This window comes from Augochlora pura, chromosome 10 (genome assembly GCF_028453695.1).
Source record: "Augochlora pura isolate Apur16 chromosome 10, APUR_v2.2.1, whole genome shotgun sequence".
In the NCBI taxonomy this organism is placed as follows: Eukaryota; Metazoa; Arthropoda; class Insecta; order Hymenoptera; family Halictidae; genus Augochlora; species Augochlora pura.
Genome location: NC_135781.1, coordinates 6,868,145 through 6,889,212, shown reverse-complemented (window position 1 = coordinate 6,889,212; position 21,068 = coordinate 6,868,145). Strand labels below are relative to the sequence as shown.

The 21,068-nt window shown below is 45.5% G+C and overlaps 1 protein-coding gene across 2 annotated transcripts in view; it reads left to right on the top strand.

Annotated features, from left to right (window-relative positions):
- The window catches only part of Retn (retained), a 166,701-nt gene that overhangs the window by 120,495 nt on the left and 25,138 nt on the right, over positions 1 to 21,068 (top strand). The window lies entirely within an intron of this gene.

Below are 21,068 nucleotides of genomic sequence, written 5' to 3'. Positions count from 1 at the left end.
CATTTTGCATATTGTCAATTATTTCGTTTACACAAAACTGTTCCCTGACACAGGTAATATTTCTGTATCGTCTTCCCAAATAGCCGTGATTGAACTGCAGAAATATGCGCGAATTGGATAAATACGAACAGAAGAAAACGCGTGCAAAACGACGGTGATTAATACGCTCCGCCACGGCTGATCTCCGCGTCGCAGATTATTATCGTCCGATCCGCGGATCGTTCGCGGCAATTGATTCCGCAAATATTGATCGTTCGGATCGACGTCCAAGGCCAGATTGGTCGACCCGCGAAAGAATCGTTCGAGAACGAGAATGGGAATGAGAAAGAGAGAGAGAGAGAGAGGGAGAGAGAGGGAGCGAAGGAGTGAGCGAAGAGGTACGCGAGTCGAGGAGCGAAGTATCTCCCCGCCATTTGTCTCCATCGTGTCGCCGTGGCGAAGACGTATTACGATCAGTTGGCACGCACTCGCGCGTTCCAAACGGGCCTGCAATTTTGTCATAATCCCGCAGACGTCCGACGCGGGACGCCTCCAAATCCCGAAACGAATCTCCGGATTTAACCTTAGGACCACCTACGCTCCCGCGCGACGTCTCGCGCGGAAATATTCCGCTTCTCCCTCGCGCGCGGCGACAGGAAATATCGAAGTTCATTCAGTGACGCGATCATTGTTATTCATTGCCGTTCTAAGTGCGACCACTTCGCATTGACCTGCCATTCCGCGATTCTAACTCGTCGATTCACCTCGAAAGCGCTAATTTCGCTTGCAACCCTTCTTGATCCTTTGTCATTGAACGTCGAGGCAGGCTCGCGATTTAACCCTTTGCACTCGGAGCCATTTTAACTGTAAATTTGAAATCATTTTTCTGGTTCGTGGTAATTTCTATTCTATTTAAGAAAATCAATTTTTATGCATACATAATTTATTCTTGTGACTCCTGCCAACAGTTTTACTACTTGACAATTTTTTTAAATTTAAACCTTATTGTAGCAACATTCATTTGGCATGAAATAGAATAATTTTAGTGGTGCCTTAGAGTCACCACTCGAGTGCAAAGGGTTAAGACTCGCTCTGAGCACTATTTAGACTCCTTTCAGCGGATTTTATCTAAACATATTGCTGCGTTATTTTGTAGTTATTGTAATGATTGAACGAGGAAAAACATTTGCATCCGACCTATATGTCTTTGCAGTTAACTCGGGCAATTTTTATTTCGCACAAAAATCCACAGGATAATTATCAATGTTCGAGCGTGTAGATAAATATGTAGACCTACAGCAAATTCGAATTTCTGTGTTTTATTATAAATAAGATAGTGGGAGTTAATACCTATCAGTTTTTCATTTATGACGATGGAAATTTTCAATAGGGTATACTATTTTTCTGAACTATTTATCTTTCGTTTGCTAATGGGAAACGACTCGGCAAGAAGTCTCGATATTTTCTTGCCATTTACTTCCTCAACTAAAGTCACTCGGACTGTTTATGTCTCCTCGACGATCCGCGCGAACATAAATGCAGTTGATGTTTTTAGTATAAACACTGATTAGAATTCCAAGCGGTATTCTATGAAATGTACGCACGTCGGGCGTCGAATTCTCGAAAGAGAACCGGCCACACGTCACGAGTAGGCGACGTCCAACGAGGGGATTAATTATGTACGCCGAGCGTGATGTCATTGACATTGTAAACTAATACGTAGCGAGTGTTACGCGCGATTTTTCCGACGAGGGAAACGCGTGTAACTGTCAAAAGTTCTACACGGAGCGCTGGAAAATATTACGCAACGATATCGAGCCGAGCGTGCGTTTTTTAGTGTCGAAGTAGTGGTCTTCGGCGTAGATAGCGAAGGTGACCGAAGATAGCAAATGATTGATTGGTCGACTTCGAATTCAACGCATTCTTCGTCTTTGTTACTCGCAGCTATGCAAAGCGGAATGAAACGAGCGAACGCTTCGTTGAAACCTTTTTTTTCCGTTAGAGACCAGAATAACTTGTACATTTTTACAATTTATCTAGAACTCGAAAAACACTTTGCTGTGTCTCGCTATTTTTTTTCTGGCTTCTATAATTCTTTCTCGGGCAAGACAATTTTTTTCACGGGACCTACGGTCTCTATTCTATTATTTTTCTAAAGTTCAGATGATTCTGTCAAAGATCTTACAATTTTTCTTAAACTTCACAACACTTCTGAAGTCTCCACAAGTTTTCGACAGGTTCTACAATTTTTCACAGGCTCTACAATTTTTCTAGAGTCCATATAATTTTTCTAGAGTCCATATAATTTTTCTAGAGTCCATATAATTTTTCCCGAAGTCGTGCAATTTTTCTCATAGGTCCTATTATTTTTCTTAAATCTCAGACACCATCCGACAATTAAGTTCGCAATACAGAACAGTGAATAAAGGCAACGAATACCGCGAGAAGATATATTTGGGCAAAAGTAAGTCGAGGGATAACGGGCACAGAGGAACCAAATAGTATTGTTGCGGGAACAACGTCCACCCGGTATATTTAGCGGCCACGCACCTGTCGAGGACCGCGGCATTGTCGCGCGGGTGTATTCGCATCGTCGACGCGAACTTCGGAAACCGTGCCAAGGTATTTAGAATACGGTGAACATACTCTCGCGGCTCGGAGCGGAGAGCCGCGTCACCACCAGGCGAATCCATGTTTCCTCGGCGCAACGAACTCTCGTCGGATCGCTCTCGTGTGCCAGTCAACTTCCCGGAAACGTTCGCCATCGATCTCTTTGCTTTCGCGATCGACGTTGCGCCAGAACATTTATTGATTCTTTATATCGCCTTATCGAAACGGTGACGAAACTACGAGTATCGTTCATTGGCAAAACAATGCAAATGTGCAAACCTTAACACTAGAAAGACGAGAACTTGAAGACGGGAAAATGACTGCTTTTCGGCAATATAGGTATAACACACAAATACACATATATATATATGTACCGGAAATGAAGGGGGAGGGGGGCAACAACAATGATTAATAAACGCAGTTATATGTTGTAGAAAAAGTCACAAAATTATAAGAAGCTGTGTCATTATTTACATAATTATTTTTCTAATTGAAATTGAAAAGCAGTCAAAATGACTTGCTTAGGCAATCTAGTGTTAATAAAACAGAGTTGCAGATCGATTCTCCTGAGAGGAAGGTGCTATTAGAGTCTACGTTAACTCGCAATGGAAAGAAATGTTAGAAGAACACGATGAATTTTAATTGTTAAAGGAATTCTGGAAAATAGATGTAACACAGGGGTGGGAACCGAAACGGTGAGTTTGGTTGGCAACCGAAGACAACGGAAGAAATGTCCACGGTGCTCTCTCCGTTGTTACGAGGACGTACGATTCTAATTTCGGCTCGCAGCTAGCTTGGGCAGATGCAACGTGTTGTCGGACCCTTTAAAACCACGTGGACGTTTACGAGGAGCTCGGCTAGACGAGGAGCCGACCCCGGGAATCCACGTGTGCAGGAAACGAGATGCGGGTCGCACGTGTGCCGGACCGTTGTCCGATGTCTGTCGAAATGCTCGGTAAATTTTTGCGACGAGCTCGCGACGCACACCTTTCGATTACACGTGTCCTCCCGTCGATCGCCCGCCTTCGAACTACCTATGTATAACGAGAGGAAGAATTCCGTTGGCGGAAGGAGGAACTTCTTATAGGGGTCAGCGCGGAGCCGTTGCTCTACGGCATTCCAATTTTGTTGCCAGCGAGTCGTTTGTTAGCGCTTCGAGTCTCGCGGTGTCCGAAGTGGACGAACTCTGAGGGACATCCTGCACAATGCCTGGCTTCGATTACAAAGCGATCCGCGAGATAGCTATCCAAAGAACCGGAAACGTCGGCCTCTAATTATAAACACCCGTGACCAGGTCCATCAATCAACCAGCGATGCGGCCGGCTCCTTTGCTCCCTTTTCTTATTTTCCCTGTCCTCCGAATTCGAGCTTCAGACCCAGGCTATTATTGTAGTCGCGCCCGTTGCGGTGATCAGCGAGGACCGGATCCACGAGATTTCCACGGATTTTCCACTTTATTTTAGAATCAATCATCTTGTCCCCCCGAATCGAGATACCGGCGGCCAGGGATGAACACTCGGGATCGCCTGTCTGTCAAAGAATATTAAAAATATACCGCGGTAATCGAGCAAGCCCAATCAATCCTGCGAGAGAAAAAAGAAGCGTCCGAGGGAACGATCTTCGAAAGTAAAATTAGTGTTCTAATAGAAAAATCTTGTCATCGGTCGCCTGGAGTTTAAAAAACACCGAGACACAGAGATCGTGGAATTTAAAACAGATTTCGACGTCTTTCCTTTTCCCCTGTTCTTTTTTCGTGGAGATGGAAATCTGAGATGAAGTTCTGAGTATGATCGATTGCAATGCTTCTATTTTAGTTGCCCGGCTTTTAGCTGTCATAGCCTATAGTCTGATCTCGTATATCTCGATTTATGTAATTGTTGTCTTATATATTCAAAGCTTGTTGTCTATACCTAGTTTCGCGTGAACATGATTCTTTTTTCCATTTAATCTATTTTATTTCGTTACATGTTAACACCTTAAAGGCGGGGCATCTTGACGAAAGTATGCTAGGCAACGCTTCAAACCACAAAACATACTAAATACAAATGTAAAGTGCGCATGGATTGAGCATGGATTGCGCAATGAGGTTGCAAACCGTACTAATACGACTCCCGCCTTTAAGCTACAGTCGAGATAAATCGTATTACTACGACTTCTACTTTTAAGCTACAGGCGACATAAATCGTAGTACTACGACTCCCGCCCTTAATGTGTTAATATTGCATTAAAATTCGAAAGAAAATATCTTTAAATTCGATTTTGATTTCTAACGATCAGCGGTCTGATCTCTCAATGACGCTTTAGAATATGAAGATAGAATTCCAAATAGTTGATGTCAAGAGAAACCATCGTTAATGAACGATAGTTGCCGCGTCTACATATAAGACGAAGAGACAGCCGAGGATCGAGCCTATTTCAGGAACGATAACTCGCGGCCGAGAGGGCCGGTAGAAATTCCCAATCACCGTCGATTGATCCGGTCTTTACGAGGTCGATTAAAATCGCGCCGGAAGAAAAGAGAAACAGACGCGGGAGAATAAAGGGGTAGAAGCTCTCTCTTGAGAGAGCAGGAAAGACGCCGGGCGAGAGAGTCGCCCCCCCGCGGGGTCCTTTATTGTGCCGACGCGAACAATGATTCGATGCTAACGCGATTCATAACACCTCGGTCACGTCCGTGGATAGAAAAGACCATTCATCACATCGGGCCGCATTAGTCGAGCCATCGGCAATCCGTGTTTGTTGTCGGGGCCTCCCTTCCCATGCGAAAACAACTGGACTGTGCAACAATGGCAAAACGCAGATGACTTTTGCGCGCTGTCGGATACTTCGCTCTCTGCTACCGGCCAAGATAAAACGGACCTTTAACTGGCTGTAAAAAGATCATGGGCAACAGATTAAAGCAAAGCCTCGATTATTCGAACATGCAACGTTAGAATTCTACTTTCTCTAACGATGTTTCTAATCTAGTGATTGCGATCTGCTAAACGACGTTTGATGTTAAATAGCTTCATTTACCTATTAATCTCGCGCTTCTTAAAACATTTAAATTATGTGTCGACATCTTTTACATAAGTACGATTTCATTTATAATTGAAATATATATTTATATTGAATAAAATTTTAATGAAACGGACGAAACAGTTTTAAGAGAATTACTGTGCCCTTAAAAAGATGCAAAGTTAATTTCCATCTATCAGTCACTGAACCTTTGCTAGTCACTATATGTCAATTTCTATACTTTACAAGTGTTAAGAAGTTGACGTGTTAAAGATTTTTTACCTTAATAATGTCGTTTTCAAATATAAGTAATATTATTAATAGTAATAATAGTAAGGACAGTAATTGGCACACTTACCCTATCGAAGCTTGGGTCACTCTAATCGCTGCAGTTTACCTCTCAAAAAACAAAGTGTAGAAACGGGTGCCGTTTGTTGCAAGAAAACTGTCATTAAAACCGCCATTAGCTGTTCTTCTATTCCCGAGGATAATTCTAGGAGCGGCGAAGCCTGGGGTCTCGACGCTCCACGAAGCGGACGACGATTCCTCGTCGGCTCCGCCGGCAGCGAACGACTGGATTATCTTAATTAACAGTCGTAAAGTTAATCACCGATGAGAGCCACTGTCCCGGCTGGTTTATCGGCTCGCTCGCTCGCGGAACGACGCTCGTCGCCTCGGTTATCTGGCCTCGGCCTCCGAATTCGGCGCGGCGGAAGATAGTAGGTGGTCGTTCCCGGCCACAATTTGCTACAAAGTGTCCCGCGGCCGGGCCGCGTATCAAAAGGGCCGCCCCGGCAACCGGAACGCACAAATTCGCGTAAACGGATCGTAATCGACGGCGATAACTCGGGCGTTAACTCGGGGAACCGGTTCGTTCCCGCGGCGCCGCACAGTGGCGAATTCGGCCCGAAAATCGCGGGCCGAATTAATATTTCCGATTCCCGAGGTAAATCGCCGAGATACAGTTGCTATGAAATACCACGGACGTCTTTTCGGAATTTCAACGTCGCGTCGCCGTGCTTAGACGCTGTACGAAACGAATACGGTTGAGCATGAGCTTTTTAATGTTTCAACTTGTAAATATAATTCTTCTTTCGTGATCGCGCGGAGACATCGAGTTGTTAAATTTAATCATTCAATAATTTAGAGACTTTAATTTAGATTCTTGAATGTTCGTGATATTATACAGAAAATAATATTGTATGTAATTATTTGGTTAATGGATCAATTTTAAAACATATAAAATACAGGCTTGGGAGTTCCTTATTAATCATTTTCCATTGCACCCACGATGTAATCGATAAAGCCTTTGGAATATTAGGATAATACGCCCTATCCTTGATAGGATATCGGTCCAAATTAGATGTCGCTTTTAATTGCTTACAATGGGTATCGAGATAGATTATCCAAGTTTCTTTAGGCATTGATAAATAACAAACTAACCGAACATCGTGATAATTGAATCTGCATTCGCAGGTACGGTGTCCAAGTGGAATCAGAAATAGTCGCGCGTTAAGGGGTGTTGGCAATGAAATGAGAGGGGTACGACCGGAAAGGAGCCGTTTTATAAACTTCCGATCGCGTTGTCAGAAGTAGGAGGAGGCGAGAGAAGAGACGGTGGGAAGGCGAGATACTTTATCAGGCGCGAAAGCCTCTTATCGGCGCCCGATGAAATTGAGCGGATACGTTCTTGGCGGGGATAGCTCGTGGGAGTGTTGGCGCGTAACAGCCGGCCCCGAGGACCATCGTGAATAAGGAACGAGCAGTCGGGAGGAAGAGGGAGGGGCCCCAGAGGAGTAAGATAATAACGTATTCGACAGAGAATGGCATTGCTCTCGCGCGCGCGCGCGCGCCCGCGCGCGTAGTCGTCCCGGGCGCAGTATGAATTACATCGGCGATTGAAACTCGTTCGCGATGAAAAAAAACCGCGCCGAGAGGGTAGGGAGACCTCGGGCTGGGACGTCGGAGGTGCCGTGGATTTGCATATTAAATGGCTTGAGATTTATAACGGTCGGCCCGGAGAGGTGCTAGCAATACGCGCGATAAATAAAAGAACGTTCCTCTTCGATAGATGTCGGCGAGTGCAACGGTGACTGCTCGTACGGCCGATCCTTTTCCATCGGTTCCACGCCGGAAAACAATCGGGTTTAATCGCGACAAATCGTCCGCGATCGCCGACCAGTCCCTTCAATTCTGCGAGCTTTTCTTTTCCTCTTTATCACCGGGGGGCAGCATTTTGAAAGCTGCTCGCTCGCGATGCCCTGGAAGAATTGCTGGAATTTGATCATTAAGCATGCGCGATCTTGACAGAATGTTTTCAAATGATCTGTCGTTCGCAGCTCGTATTGCTAGAATTACCTGCCACTTCATTTTAAATTCTATATAGAGCATCGACGTTTTTCAGGAATCCCCAGATTCTGAAATAAGTGCACTGCTCGCTTCTAAGATCTCGCTTGGAATACTGTTTCTCTGCTATTCTAAATTCTAAAATAAAAGTTCTACTATTTGGTCGTCTTATCGTTAATTACATCTGAATAATATCGAGCAGATTCAGCACAGATTCCTTCGCCGGGAGGCCCATGTTCGAGTTGTCATTTATTTTTAACAGATCATGATTGTACGCGCATCTCGAACTATATCAGCTGAATATCTCCGGCACGCCGACGTATTATGTTCAATCTTATTTTCGCCCATAAAGTCATAAACGGACTGATAACCGCCCCGAGATTCTTAATAAGCTTAACTTTATAACTCCTTGCCCATACCTTAGACACCGTCGTCTTCTAAGAGAAGAAACATACCGCACTCTTTATGGTCATTGCAACTGTCTTAACAGGATATCAGTTATTAGCTCCTACAGTAACAACATCAACTTTTATTGCGACTCCCAAAAATTACGACGCAATTTACACTACGTATTTTCCAATTAAATCACTGTATATATTATATTCCAAAATCTAAAGGACATTGATTAATACTGTTCGGATGTGTGCGATGTTAGGACTTTCTTTTTGAAGAATCTGCACATAGTATATTATTGAAACATTTAGGGTATATTGTTCCATATCTTAGGAAACAGAAAACATTTCTTTTCTTTAACAAAACTAATCTTTGTCGAAATTTGTAGAATAATATCAACGCGACTTTGCAGATCACATTATGCTCAATCAAAATGAGAAGATTAAACAATTTTGCATTTCTAATGAAATCTCAGTGGATTTAATTTCAATGATAGAAAAGGATGAGATTTTCACCGGAGGTGCTAGAGAATGCCGACAGCGGAAAATTTTGTTCGAGCTTCGGGCTGTCCGGTTATGTCAGGTTATGTCGCTCGATCGGCGTCGCGTTTTCGGGACCGACGCGCCACCGCGGTGTTCGCGCGCCGGCCGCGAGCGGTGAAACGCGCGCAGATCCGCGGCCTCGGGGAATTGAAAAGTACGTTGCACCAGGCGTGATCGGCCGTGTTACGACCTCCTCGAGAAAAGTACGTTTTTACGCGGCGCGCGCGGGCAACGCATTAGCGACGCCGGGAACACGTGTTCGGCACGAACACTTTTCGCGGCACACTTGTGAAACAGGCACGCCGTGCGTGCCGTCTGCGTACACAACGCGTTACACGGGGCCCGGGTTCCCCGTTCTCTCGCGATCCTCTTTTCACCGCGATACTTTGTACGAGGCCCCGAGTTCCCCTGATTATCGGGCTATTTACGCGGTGGCTCGAGCAACGAGCCTCGAAAAAGAACCGCGCGCCGGGGCCCGCTCTCGGCAACGAGAGAATCGACGATGAGCGTTCGACCAACCTGCGTTTACGTATTTAAGTGTTCAATTAAAGGGTAACTTCTGTAACATTACGATGCCCCTGGAAAGCATCCGGTGGGGCCAGACACTCCTCTTGTCGCTGACGGCCGCCGTCGTGCTCGCGTGTCTCGCAGGAAAGCAGCTGCTAAAGACCCGAAAGATTTCGGCTTTGCATTTAATCGTATTTTCAGCTAATGCAAGTCGATCACTGTACCACCCCTGGTTACTGTGCTCCTACAATAATTTTATTTATATTTGAAAACAACATTCTTAAGTTGAAGATATTGAACTTTTTCGATACGATTTAATCGGTAACGTAAGAGCGTGCCTATATGCGACGATACGGAGAGAGTAAAGGAAGAGCTGCGTTTCTTCTTGGTCTCGCTAGAGGACTCGTCAGTAAGGCTACCTAACAGGCTTAGACCCGAAGATATCGGTAGGACGATTGCGTACGGTATATATAAAAATAGTAATAGCCACAGTAATTTTCACAGTCGAATCATAACTGATATCAAGTTTGCAACATAAATTTTTTCTGGGACTCTCCCGACTTAAATTACACTGTGTATTTTCTAACATGTATTTCATAGTATTATGTTCTGTAATCTAAAAGGTTTACCGAATCAATAATAATAATAATAATAATAACGAGGAAAACGTGTTCGTTAAAAATAAACGCTCGGACACGTGTCAGCTTATCTGGTCTCTAGAATCATCGTTAAAGGTTCCATGAATGGTCCCATAGGCGTGACTTCGCCTCGTAAGTGAAATTCACTGCGAGGTAAAACAAATTCGTAGTTCGCGAGGATGGTATCTTCCCGAAGTTTCGGACTCGAATCCAATATTCTCTAAAGTACTAATAACCAGGCTTCACCCGGCCCGACTGGCAATTATGATTCTATTCCCCGTAACCTTGGCTCACGTGAGGCCGGTCTCGCGTCGGTTTCACCTCTTCCTCCGTGTGTCGAGCTTGTTCCGAAATCGGTTTACGGTTCCCGTGATCCTCGGTCGTAACCGTTCCGTGTTATTTAAGGACTCCGTTCGACGTGCATATCGGCTCCGCGCGCTCGCGACGTCGCGTCTTCATACGTTCCACGGCCTGCGGACTGCACACGCGAGCCATCCTGCTTCCTCTTCGTTTCCCTTTTTCCCTCGCTCGGTTCATTATGCAACGGAGGCGACGTGATTTGCCGTTGCACGATCCTCTCCCTTTTCTTCCCCCTCTCTCTCTCTCTCTCTCTCTCTTTTTTCTGCGCTCCCCATTTCATTTTCCTGACGTGTTTTTCTTTATTATTCGGTATTTTGTACCGGGAGCACGTTCGTACGTTGCCGCGATAACTGCACCGCGTCACGGCACGCTGCGACTAGTTTTCTGACCGTAGATCCGGCCAATTTCGGGGAAGGTGCTCCAGATTGCTATTCCAAATATCACTCTGATCACGGCTTCATTCAAAGCTTATTATTAGCCGCGAGAACTGGAACTCGGTTGAACTGTGTCACATTTTAGAAGCCTTCGGTTCCGTTCGCCTTTTGCAGCATTTCACACGTTTGGAAAAATCTGTGAAGCACGGTTAACGCAGCATAAGACACGACCACGGTAAAGTTACATTGTAAAAGGTATTATATATTCTAAAATATAAGAGTAAAAATAATAATTATCATCATCATTATTATTATTATTGATTAGAAAACGAGCCGGAAGCCGTATACATAATAGTTTCTGTTTTTCTTGAAAACTCTGTTCCTTATTGCAAACGCACAGATTTCTTTCAATACCGCGCACTAATAAGTTTTTGCCCGTCTAATGAGTGGATGAATAAAGTAAATAAAAATATTGCGCAATTGGCGTTTCAAGGTTTGCGGGGATTCGGTAAAAAAAGTCGACGTTGCGATCTGGTGTGCGTGAAACTGCCACGACGCGATTCATTAGATTACGCAAGGCGTATTTAACTTTAACATTTCGTGATCACGTCTATGCCACGATCAGAAGTTCTATAAAACAGGGCATCCTTTTTTTCTACGCGCTCTTTATGTCCTCGTAACAAACACAGTCTGACTTTAGGAACCAGGACAGCAATGCTTGCCACGCTGTATGCGAATAATAAAAGCAACTTGTAATTTGAAGCGAAAATAAAAAAAATGTGGTGAAATAGTTCAGGACGGCGATCGTAAATTGGGGCAGGGTGGGTGAGAGAACGCCTTTCCGTTGGAAATCGGGAACGCGTGAACGAACAGTCATCCGGTCATCCGCCTTGTCGACGATAGGACGGTCACGGGAATTAAAGAATGAAACGGACGGAACGGTCTCTCTCGCTGGGAGACTTTATTGCGTAATAAATATTAAAATTCATACGGATTGCACCTCTACCGAGAATCGATCTTCGACCGGTCCAAAGGGACGGCTATAAAAGTCGAGAGGAGAGAGAGAGACGACGAGCTCTCTTCCGCGCCGAAACCCTGACTCCTCTCTCGTACTCCACGCTATTTTACTTTTATTCGAGCAGATCCATTCCCAGAGGCTTTACGATCTCCCATGCTGCCGCGCTGCGTTTCGAAACGGTGCGTACTGGATCGTTGAAATCAAAAATTTTGGACTCGAAAAACGGAGATTCCACTCGAACGAATTGAATTTAAGACATTCAGAAAGCGCATGATTATCGAAGTAATCGATGATCGTGTAGGATCAACGTAATCGTGAGAATCTTTGAAGAGATTGTCGCTTTCGAGCTGACAACGTAAACGATGTCACGAGTTCTTTTGTTGCTCGTTGGAAAATTTGCTATTCGTTGGAAAATTGGAGTGAAAGTCAGCCATTGGTATTCTCGAAATGGTATTGAACGACCTCTTCTCATGAATTTCGTATACCTTCTTGGTTTCTCTACATCCTCGTGAGTTGGTTCAATTGGAGCAAAGAGATTGTATATTGCGGGAAAACAGCATGGTCGTCCAACTAGGTTGTCGACATGAAAAATGAGGAATGGGGCAAACGGGTGCGAAAGATCGAGCCAAGCGGTGAGATCGAAGCGTGCGAGGTCCGATTAGGAGATCGGCTTCGATAACGGCGTCTGCCTAGATCAGGACTGATTCGTGGAAACGCCGCGTTCTCCGGAGGCCGAGATCCTCCCCCACCCAAACGACGGACACCTCGAGGTTTCTACCTTTATTTGTATCTCAGCGAGCCGCTCCAATGTCGTTTTATCGCGTTTACGACCTTGTCGAGCAAATGTACGAGCCAGCGTTGGACGCTCGACGACGACAGACCGAGTCAATTCAGCTTGTCCATAAACACCCATCCACGGTTACCACCATAAAACGAAATAAAGTCCTAGGCTCCGCTCGGCGCGGCTCAGCTCGCCGCATCGCCGTGGATGGGCGGACTCTCGCCGTTCCTGCGAGTGATGGATTTCCTCTTTGACGGATCGCTCGTAAACCACCTCTAAATGTTTTCTCGGAAACCAACGGAGCGAGAGAAACAGACGGAGAAAGAAGAAAGAGAGAGAGAGAGAGAAGGGATGAGCACGGATTTTCAAGCGACCTCGCGCGCCACTGTAGCATCCCCCGATCAGGGATCAGGCTTCTTAGGGCCACCCGCTGTTTTTAGAGGGTCTTAAATCGGGATTATGCCCGGATTACAGGATCCTCCGCACGCGGTCGTGTCCTCTATCTTCTGGTAGCGGGCGGACCCGTTGCAGGCACCCTGCTCCAACGAAAGCGAGAACGATCCTGCAGCCCTCGGACTCCGACAGCCCAAAGAACTATCGCGGGACTTCCCACTCGTTACTTGCTCTTGACCTGCCCCGAAGGACCACGACCGCAACCGCGTCACCTTTGGACACCCCTTTCAGCCGGCTTCACCGTTGCAATTCCATCGATCCTGTCGCTTCTTCGCGTCCGAGCGAACGATCCCAAGTCAAATCTTTCTAAGTAGCTTTTCAACCCTTGGAAGAACGGACGCGTCTGATGATTGATAGAGGTGGTAACGTCTAGATTAATTTTTCTTGAAATGATTAACCCATGTCGTACGGTGTCCAGATTTTGTCTATGTCAAAGCAACGACAACAAATACAGAAACAAATTCAGCAAATGTAATTACTGTGTAAGAAATAGTACGGTAACATAATAGTATTAATAATGATGATGTTAGTAACAAACAAAATCTTAGTTCAAGATTACTGTGAGAGTCTGTGCGGTGACATTTCATTAGTGTAAGGAACTTGGTTAACGGAATAATATTAACTTTTATTTTACAAAGATATACACAAAACGTCTGTTCCCACGTGGCGTCACCGAAGAAGTGTGGCCACCACGTTCCGTTCTCCCTCGCCCGATCGATGATCCCAATCATTCATTTGTTTCACGCACACAACCATGCATTCATGTTATCTTATTACCATACATTCATACAACCGCACACTCCTTCTTACATACCACACACTCTCAGCCATACTATACACTTACATTAGCTTCAATCAGACGAACAGTCTCGTGGATCTAAGACGAGAAAAGCGTACGCTCCTTACGATTAATTAAAATATTTAAATTTGTTCGTACGCTACAATTCCAATTTTCTTCGTAAAGATTCGAGCCACTGTTCTTCAAATTTACGATCAGTTGAGTACGCGCAGCTAATCTTGCAAGCACATTTCCGCCGTTCCGTTGGTCCCCTGGGTCGCAGAATACTTTTTAGGGGTGGATTCGGTGGTGCCGGTGCAGACAGGCGTCGCGCAGCGTTTCCAGGGGGTTATTCGCCGCGTGACGGGCCGTGTTATACGAGCGCATAATCGCCGACAGGTTCGGTGGCCAGGATCGTTTCGCCTTAGAATTCGGAAATTGAAAAGCCTCTAGACCGCGATGGTTTCGGCCTGTGTTCGGCCAATTCGGTCTTAATCGCTTCGCACGCTCTCGGGCATCGGTTTGCGAATCGGAGAAACGGTTTGTCGATCGTACCCGCGTTTCCGAGAAGTTTCGTGATAAGCATTGATTAACGATGGTAGCGCCGGAGCAGCAGGGCACGGGAGAGACGTGGCTTCTCCCTTCCCTCTCTCTCTCTCTCTCTCCCTCTCTCGACTGTGTTCCACCACAAACGCAAAAAGGGGTGAGCCAATCATTAGCAATTATTCGGAATCCCAGAATATAACGACGTGCCCCCGCTCTGATGATTGATGCCTTGGAGCGAGCGTGGTCCATCTCTCGAATTCTGGATCGGGCTCCCGTGGCCCGAGCCGAGCAAGAGAGAGGGGCCGGAGATGCTACCGCAGTCGTTGCTGCTGCCTCCGCGACCATCGCGTTTTCGTGCAGAAACCCGAAAATTCTCCTCGACATTAATTATTATAATGCGAATCCGATGAGATCTGACCGAACCGCCGACATTCCGCAGACCGGTAGCTGCCTCGGCCACGCAACCTGGTCCACCACGGACCCCATGTAAATCGTGTCATTTCACGAGAAACATTACCCCGGAATCCAACAAATTCGCCCGCCGGCGGATTGATCTCCTACGCCGGATCCCTTCGCCATTGTCCCTCTAAACTGGACTACTTGTTTCGCAATCGGCAGCCTTTTTTTCACATCGACGAATGGTAATATTCTGAGAAAGGCGCCTCGAAAATTGTAGGACTCTTAGATCTTTCTCCCTTTCCGTTCGCGTCGCGAAAAGACATACTGCAGTATCGATGTCTACCAAAAATGTCATTTTCTGCGACGACTGCAAGACACTGGTGTCAATTTTAACCCTTAGGGTATTGGTACCGGTTATAACCAATTGCTAGGCCTTGAATTTATTTTCGAACATAATTAATTTTATATTTATTGTATATGACATGCTTTCTTCATTCATTTTATCTTTGAATAACAATAAATTTCATTTCGCTGATTTTTTTTTAATTTCAATAAAAATTCTACAAAAGGAAAGAATAAGTAAATTTAATATATCTTATTCGATAAAGCTAAAGCGAGTATAAATCTTTTCCGTTGATTCAAGTGCATAAATAAAGGCTAGATGGTCGAGTTGATCAATACTTTAGAAATCCAGTTCCTCGTAGGAGCTTCTCTGAATAGAACTCTGAAGGAACGTTAAAAAGGAACTCGCTCCGCTAGCAATAAGACGAATACTTCGCGGATAGAGGAAGACAATAAGAGACTGGTAGCAAGAGGATCCCCTAGGTCGTCGATGAGGGAAGTTTTGGGGGCGGTGGTCAGGGGAAGTGGCGGGTTAGTACACCTGTCCAATTAGTTGCTCGCTCGTGCTCGAATTCGACCTACATTTTCCAGCGTCCGACAAGTGACCGGGTGGCTTCCAGCATCCCGGAGCAACCAAGAGGAAGAGAAACGCAGTGAGAGAGAGAGAGAGAGAGAGACGATGCCAGCAGAGCACGGCTCTCCGGCACGTTCCAGTGCTATAGATAGCTCGCGCACGCGAGCCGAGCGAGCTTCTCCGAGCCGAGCGGAAAGCATTTAGCAGGATGACGTTCGCACATTCTAGACGTCTCGACGCCGCGCCGGCCGTTCTCGCCGATCATCCGTTACGTTCCCGTGACGTAATTGTCGAATTCTTGCCCCGACAGTCTGCTCTGCCTTCGCTTCGACTTCCCTTCACCGCCTCGGCCTCCCTCCGCGCCGAGTTTCCGCCGCGGAGCGCGCGAACGAGCGTCCGCTCTCGACGTCCCGTGACAAGAATTATCGCGACGACGATTGATCGATGCCCCGCGAGAATTTTTCTTGCGATTCGTCACCCGCGGCACCTAAACGGAGCACAAGGAAGCCAACCTGGCCTAGGATCGGCGGCCTCTTTGCTCTTTAATTCCGTTGCTCTTCTCTTCCGATTAATCCCTTGCGCTACGACCTCTTTCACAGATAAGACGATGATACCACGTTTCTCCGTTCTTAACCCCTTGCCGTACTTTGACGAGTCCGACTCGTGATGGATATTACTAGTAATAAATAATTAAATATGGATGTCATTCTGTTCTTTAAAATTTCAATCAAATTTTAATCCCTTGTTATTAATATTTAAGTATAAATGTAAATTCAGGCACGGTATAAACATGTTCTGTCCCTTCTAAGAAACTGTGCCCATTCAAAAATTCCTAATCGCAATGACTGAAAGAAAATGGTACGTCAAGGGGTTAATAATTCCCCTGAGGGAACGAGACAATTTTTGTTTCTTGCATTTGTTTCTTCATTTACTTTCATTCTTAGATTTTAACATTAGATGAGACATACTCTATTTCGATCTAAGAAGAAACTAAGAAACATTTATAATTCAATAGACTATGTATGAGACGAGTCTGACTCGTTATTATAGTGCAACGGGTTAATTACTGTTTAAAGTGCAAGATTGACATGGTGAATAAATGTTGAATTATCAACGTCTTGAACAATATATACTAGGTATTCGCGATATGAATTTCAGATCGTAAAACGAATAAATTTCTCCTATTCAAGTTGTGGCGATCTAGTATTGGAACTGTTTTGCTTCTGCAGGGGTAAAGGAAAGGGAGAGCGTTTCGTCCTAGGCCTGCTAGAGGACTCGTCAGTAAGGCTAACTACGGGCCCTGCTTTAGATAAGGGTGGGATAAGGGTAGAACGATTTCGGTGGTACATATACAAACATTGACGGTCCTAGGTGTCTTTCGGAAAAGGAACCCATCTATTGGCACATATCAGAGGTAGTCTCAACAAAAAATTGTTTGCAAATGCTTTCTTCAAGAATACATTTGCTAGCAAAATTGTAATACTTGATAATTGATGCAATCGAAATAATTCAAGCTCATCACGTACATTATCAAAGAAAATTCTTATATTTATTACTCCGAATAACTGTAATTATCACACATGTTGCTCGAAATGATTATCTTCGGCTCGGTGGTGAACATCGCACCTACCAATGATAATTCTGGGATCTTAAATTCGTATCCAAAGTTTGAATTTTGATAGATCAAACCTGGTCACGTCCTATATTATTTCCGGTTATTTTCCTATATTATCTTATTATATTATTTTTGTCGAATAAAATGGTTTCGGGGCCGCATTGTATCGGCTCCGGGGAACCGCCAATCGAACATCCCTGCGTCGGAGGGAAAGACAGTGGGCAGGGAGGGCGGAGAGAAGGGGGCGCTCGAAGAAGAAATCGGAGAACGGGTTCCGCGTTCTGCGGCCTCGACGCCGCTGCCCAGGCGTGGGAAGTGAAATACGAGCGTTGTAGACGGCCAACGGCCATTTCCATCCTGCCGGTTTAGTATTGGCGGGCCACTAAGTCTGAACTAATTTGCTTATTAATATTTCACAACAGCGCCGATCGCTCTGGGGGTTCTTGATATATCGTCTACCCCACCAGAGCGGGCCCCCGCCAGCCCGCCAGAGCGCCCCCCCCCCCCCCCCTCCTCCCCCTTTTTCTTTCTCGCTTTAACCCTGGCTCGCCCGGCCATAACGCTGCAACTTCCAGTTTGTTATTTTTCTGGTTGTCGCCACTGTGTTTTTGTCGATTTGTTCTATCATTTGTCGTGCACCGCGGGCTCCATTGTGTTCGAATTTATAGGGGGGGGGGGGGACCATAGTGTCCGGATGCTGAATAGTCGTTCGAAGGAATTTTTCAGTAACGAAATGTGCATATCCTACGCGCAATTTTATTTGCTCGAACAGAGATCCCATAGACCGATAGACCGTCCAATGTTGTTATCTGATTATGGTTTATCGCGAAATCAATTTTTTTTTGCCGTGTACGCTGGTTTGAAATGGCGATAGCATATCGCCACGTTCGGGCGATTTTTACGATCGCGGATTTTTGGCTTTCGCCGGCGCTGCTTGTTTCTCTCGTGCGATCGAAGTACCGGCCGGAACCCGTGCCAGCTTTTACCGTGATCTGCTCCACTGGCAATGACGCTGTCCACCGCCGCGACACGTTTCGTAGAATGCGAGAGTGGTTGACCTGCCTTTGTTTCGTGAATGAAGAAAATTCGCAGCTGCTCGTCGTTCGCTATTGTTCCCGAGTATCGTAACTCCTGCAACATATCTTGAATCGTAAAGGCGGATCGGTGGATTCGACGTTGACATACAGCATCGATCTATCGTCTCGATTCGACGCCTGCTCCGGCAGAGGTTCTAGCAATTTCTTCGACACTGCGAAACTTTAAAGCAATCTAGGGAATTCTCTTCTTTCCGGTCTATAATGCGATTCTATTTTCGTGGAACGTTTCCTAATCCAGACATAGTCCGCGGAGAAAAGAGCGTCCACGATCGACAATAATCTTCAAAGGGAAACAGAAATTCCGTGCATCAGCTTGGTAGAGAGCCCGGCCGCCGCGCAAGTTCTCGAGAATCGAACGGTTCTGAGAAGCCGCGGAGACGACGACGACGACGACGCCGGCTATTTACAGGGTTATAAAATGCCAATGCAGGCCGCGATACGGCAGCCCGGTCGCGTTATTGTCCGATGCCAGGCATAAATCAAGCAGCGTGTCGAGGTCCGCAGAAATAACTTTCGATCCGCGCTTGTCATTCTGCCAGAATAAGGGTTTGAGAGCCCGTCGCCGCGACGGCCGTGCGTCGCGTCACGACCCAAATATTCGCAAGGTTCCATGGCCGAGGCGCGACGCGACGCGACGCGCGCGTTCGCCGCTTATTGCGACGCGAATTCGTCAGGGATCGTAAACGCGCCGATACGGCTGCGAGCTTTAACGACGTTAATCGCCGCGAGCCGGGCTCGTCGCGCGGTAATTACCGCAGGCAGATCAACGTAACCCGCTCGAGTCTCCTCAGGACCAAAGCTCGTTAAACGACGTCTCCGCGATCGAGTCGACGAATCGTCGTCGTTTCCTCCGCGATTCTTACACGATTCGGCTTCGCTATGTACGAAGTATTCCCTCTCGGAGAACTTCTCTTTTCACCGTGCACCCTGATCACCGGAATACGTTCCCCGCGATGCCGCATGGAATTTAATTACCACGCCGCGGAGGTTTGTTCCGACGTTGATTTTCAGGTTCACTCAAAAACAGACCCGTCCTATTAATTGCTTCATGGAATAGTTGACGCGAACGTAACACATTTTAATTGCATCGCGAGACTGTCGATGTTAACGTAACGCATTTTAATTGCTTCGTGAAACGCTTGACGTTAACGTAACAAGTTTTAATTGCACGATGAATGCAACACGGCACCTTATCGGCAACTGCACAATGCTTTTTGAGAATCTACGACCGGCGGCTTAGCGTATTTATCTCGCGGAATTTTTTCCAGCAATCGACAGGATACTCCGCGTAGTAAAGGGATATAATGTATTTCAAGATTGTTACGCGACGGCTTCCTTTTTTCGCGTAATAGATTTCCAGTGAGAAAGCCGTTTATCAAACATTGTATCATCGCGTTCCAAAATCATTTGCAAATTCACGAAGATTATTTATATCTAAAAAGCTGTTAAAAGTGTTATTTATTCCACAAGACTCGATCACGTCTGGATAAAATACACCGATTATAAACCACAGAAAATGGAAATACCATTATTTAAAAAAAAAACATATTACATTTACTGTTAAAGTTTCTCCGAGTACAAAGGGTTAACACTGATAGCTTCTACGTATACAGTCGTGACTCACTGCAATTCTCAAAATACAAACGTCCCAATTTCCGTTGGAATGCGCCAGAGTCAAAGATCGAAACCGTGGAGAACTGTTTAGCAACAAAAGTAGTCGTTGAGGCTAACAAATCGACGACCGATAAGAACTATGCAGACGATGCGCGACGATTTTACCGTAAATGTTTCCTTCCTGGAATCCGTTTCGCGAATATCGGTACCGTTTTTCGAGAACCGAGCCGGGCGACGAACCGACGAAGCAAAAAGATGAAGGAAAGAATGGGCGGTCGTCTGTTTGTTCTCCGACGACTGCGAGAGAGAGAGACCCGGTCGTGATCACGGGCGCGAGGGATACACGGATGGGAGAACTGTCAGCCAGTTGCCAACAACGTGGCGAAGCTTTGATGTGACGTAAAATGGCACGTTAACCGGTACTCTGTCCCTGTTCGGCGGCTTGCTTCCTCACCTTTGAGTCAATGTAAGTGCCGCCAATGTAGCGTTGACTCGACGATGCAACGGCAGAAATATTTTGCACGCTCGCGATCCTCTATTTTCTTCGGTTTCGACAATCGTCCGGCTATTGTCAACTTTAGTCTAGATACTGTGCTTAACCCTTTTAGTGCCGGACGAAAAAGAGGTGCCTGTGCGAGAGAATAACCGGCCGAATTTCACAGTTTTACTAGGGTTGGGAAAATAATCATAAAAACCAAACGGGAAACAATGTTTACATGATTCAAAAAGCAGTATACTAAGGATGAAACAGAGAACAAAACAATGACACTAGTTTTTCTTTACTCGTTTAAAATTATATAAATAACAAAGTTGAGTTCTCTCTTTCAAAACGTATTTGCGCATACAAGAAGCCATCTTTTCATCATAATTCTATGTAGACCAATTATTATGAAGTATATATTTTTCATTTATGTAACATCTAAATATATTTTGCTATTATGTAACAAGATAAACAATATTACATAACAAAGATAAAAGAAGATTCGATTGCATAGTGCGGGCGATAAACCATCTTATCGCTCCAGCGTAAACAGGGTCCCAGCACACTCCGGTATAGCATGTGTAAAATGTCAGACCCAAATCGGTTTACAAATTCTTTGTCAAC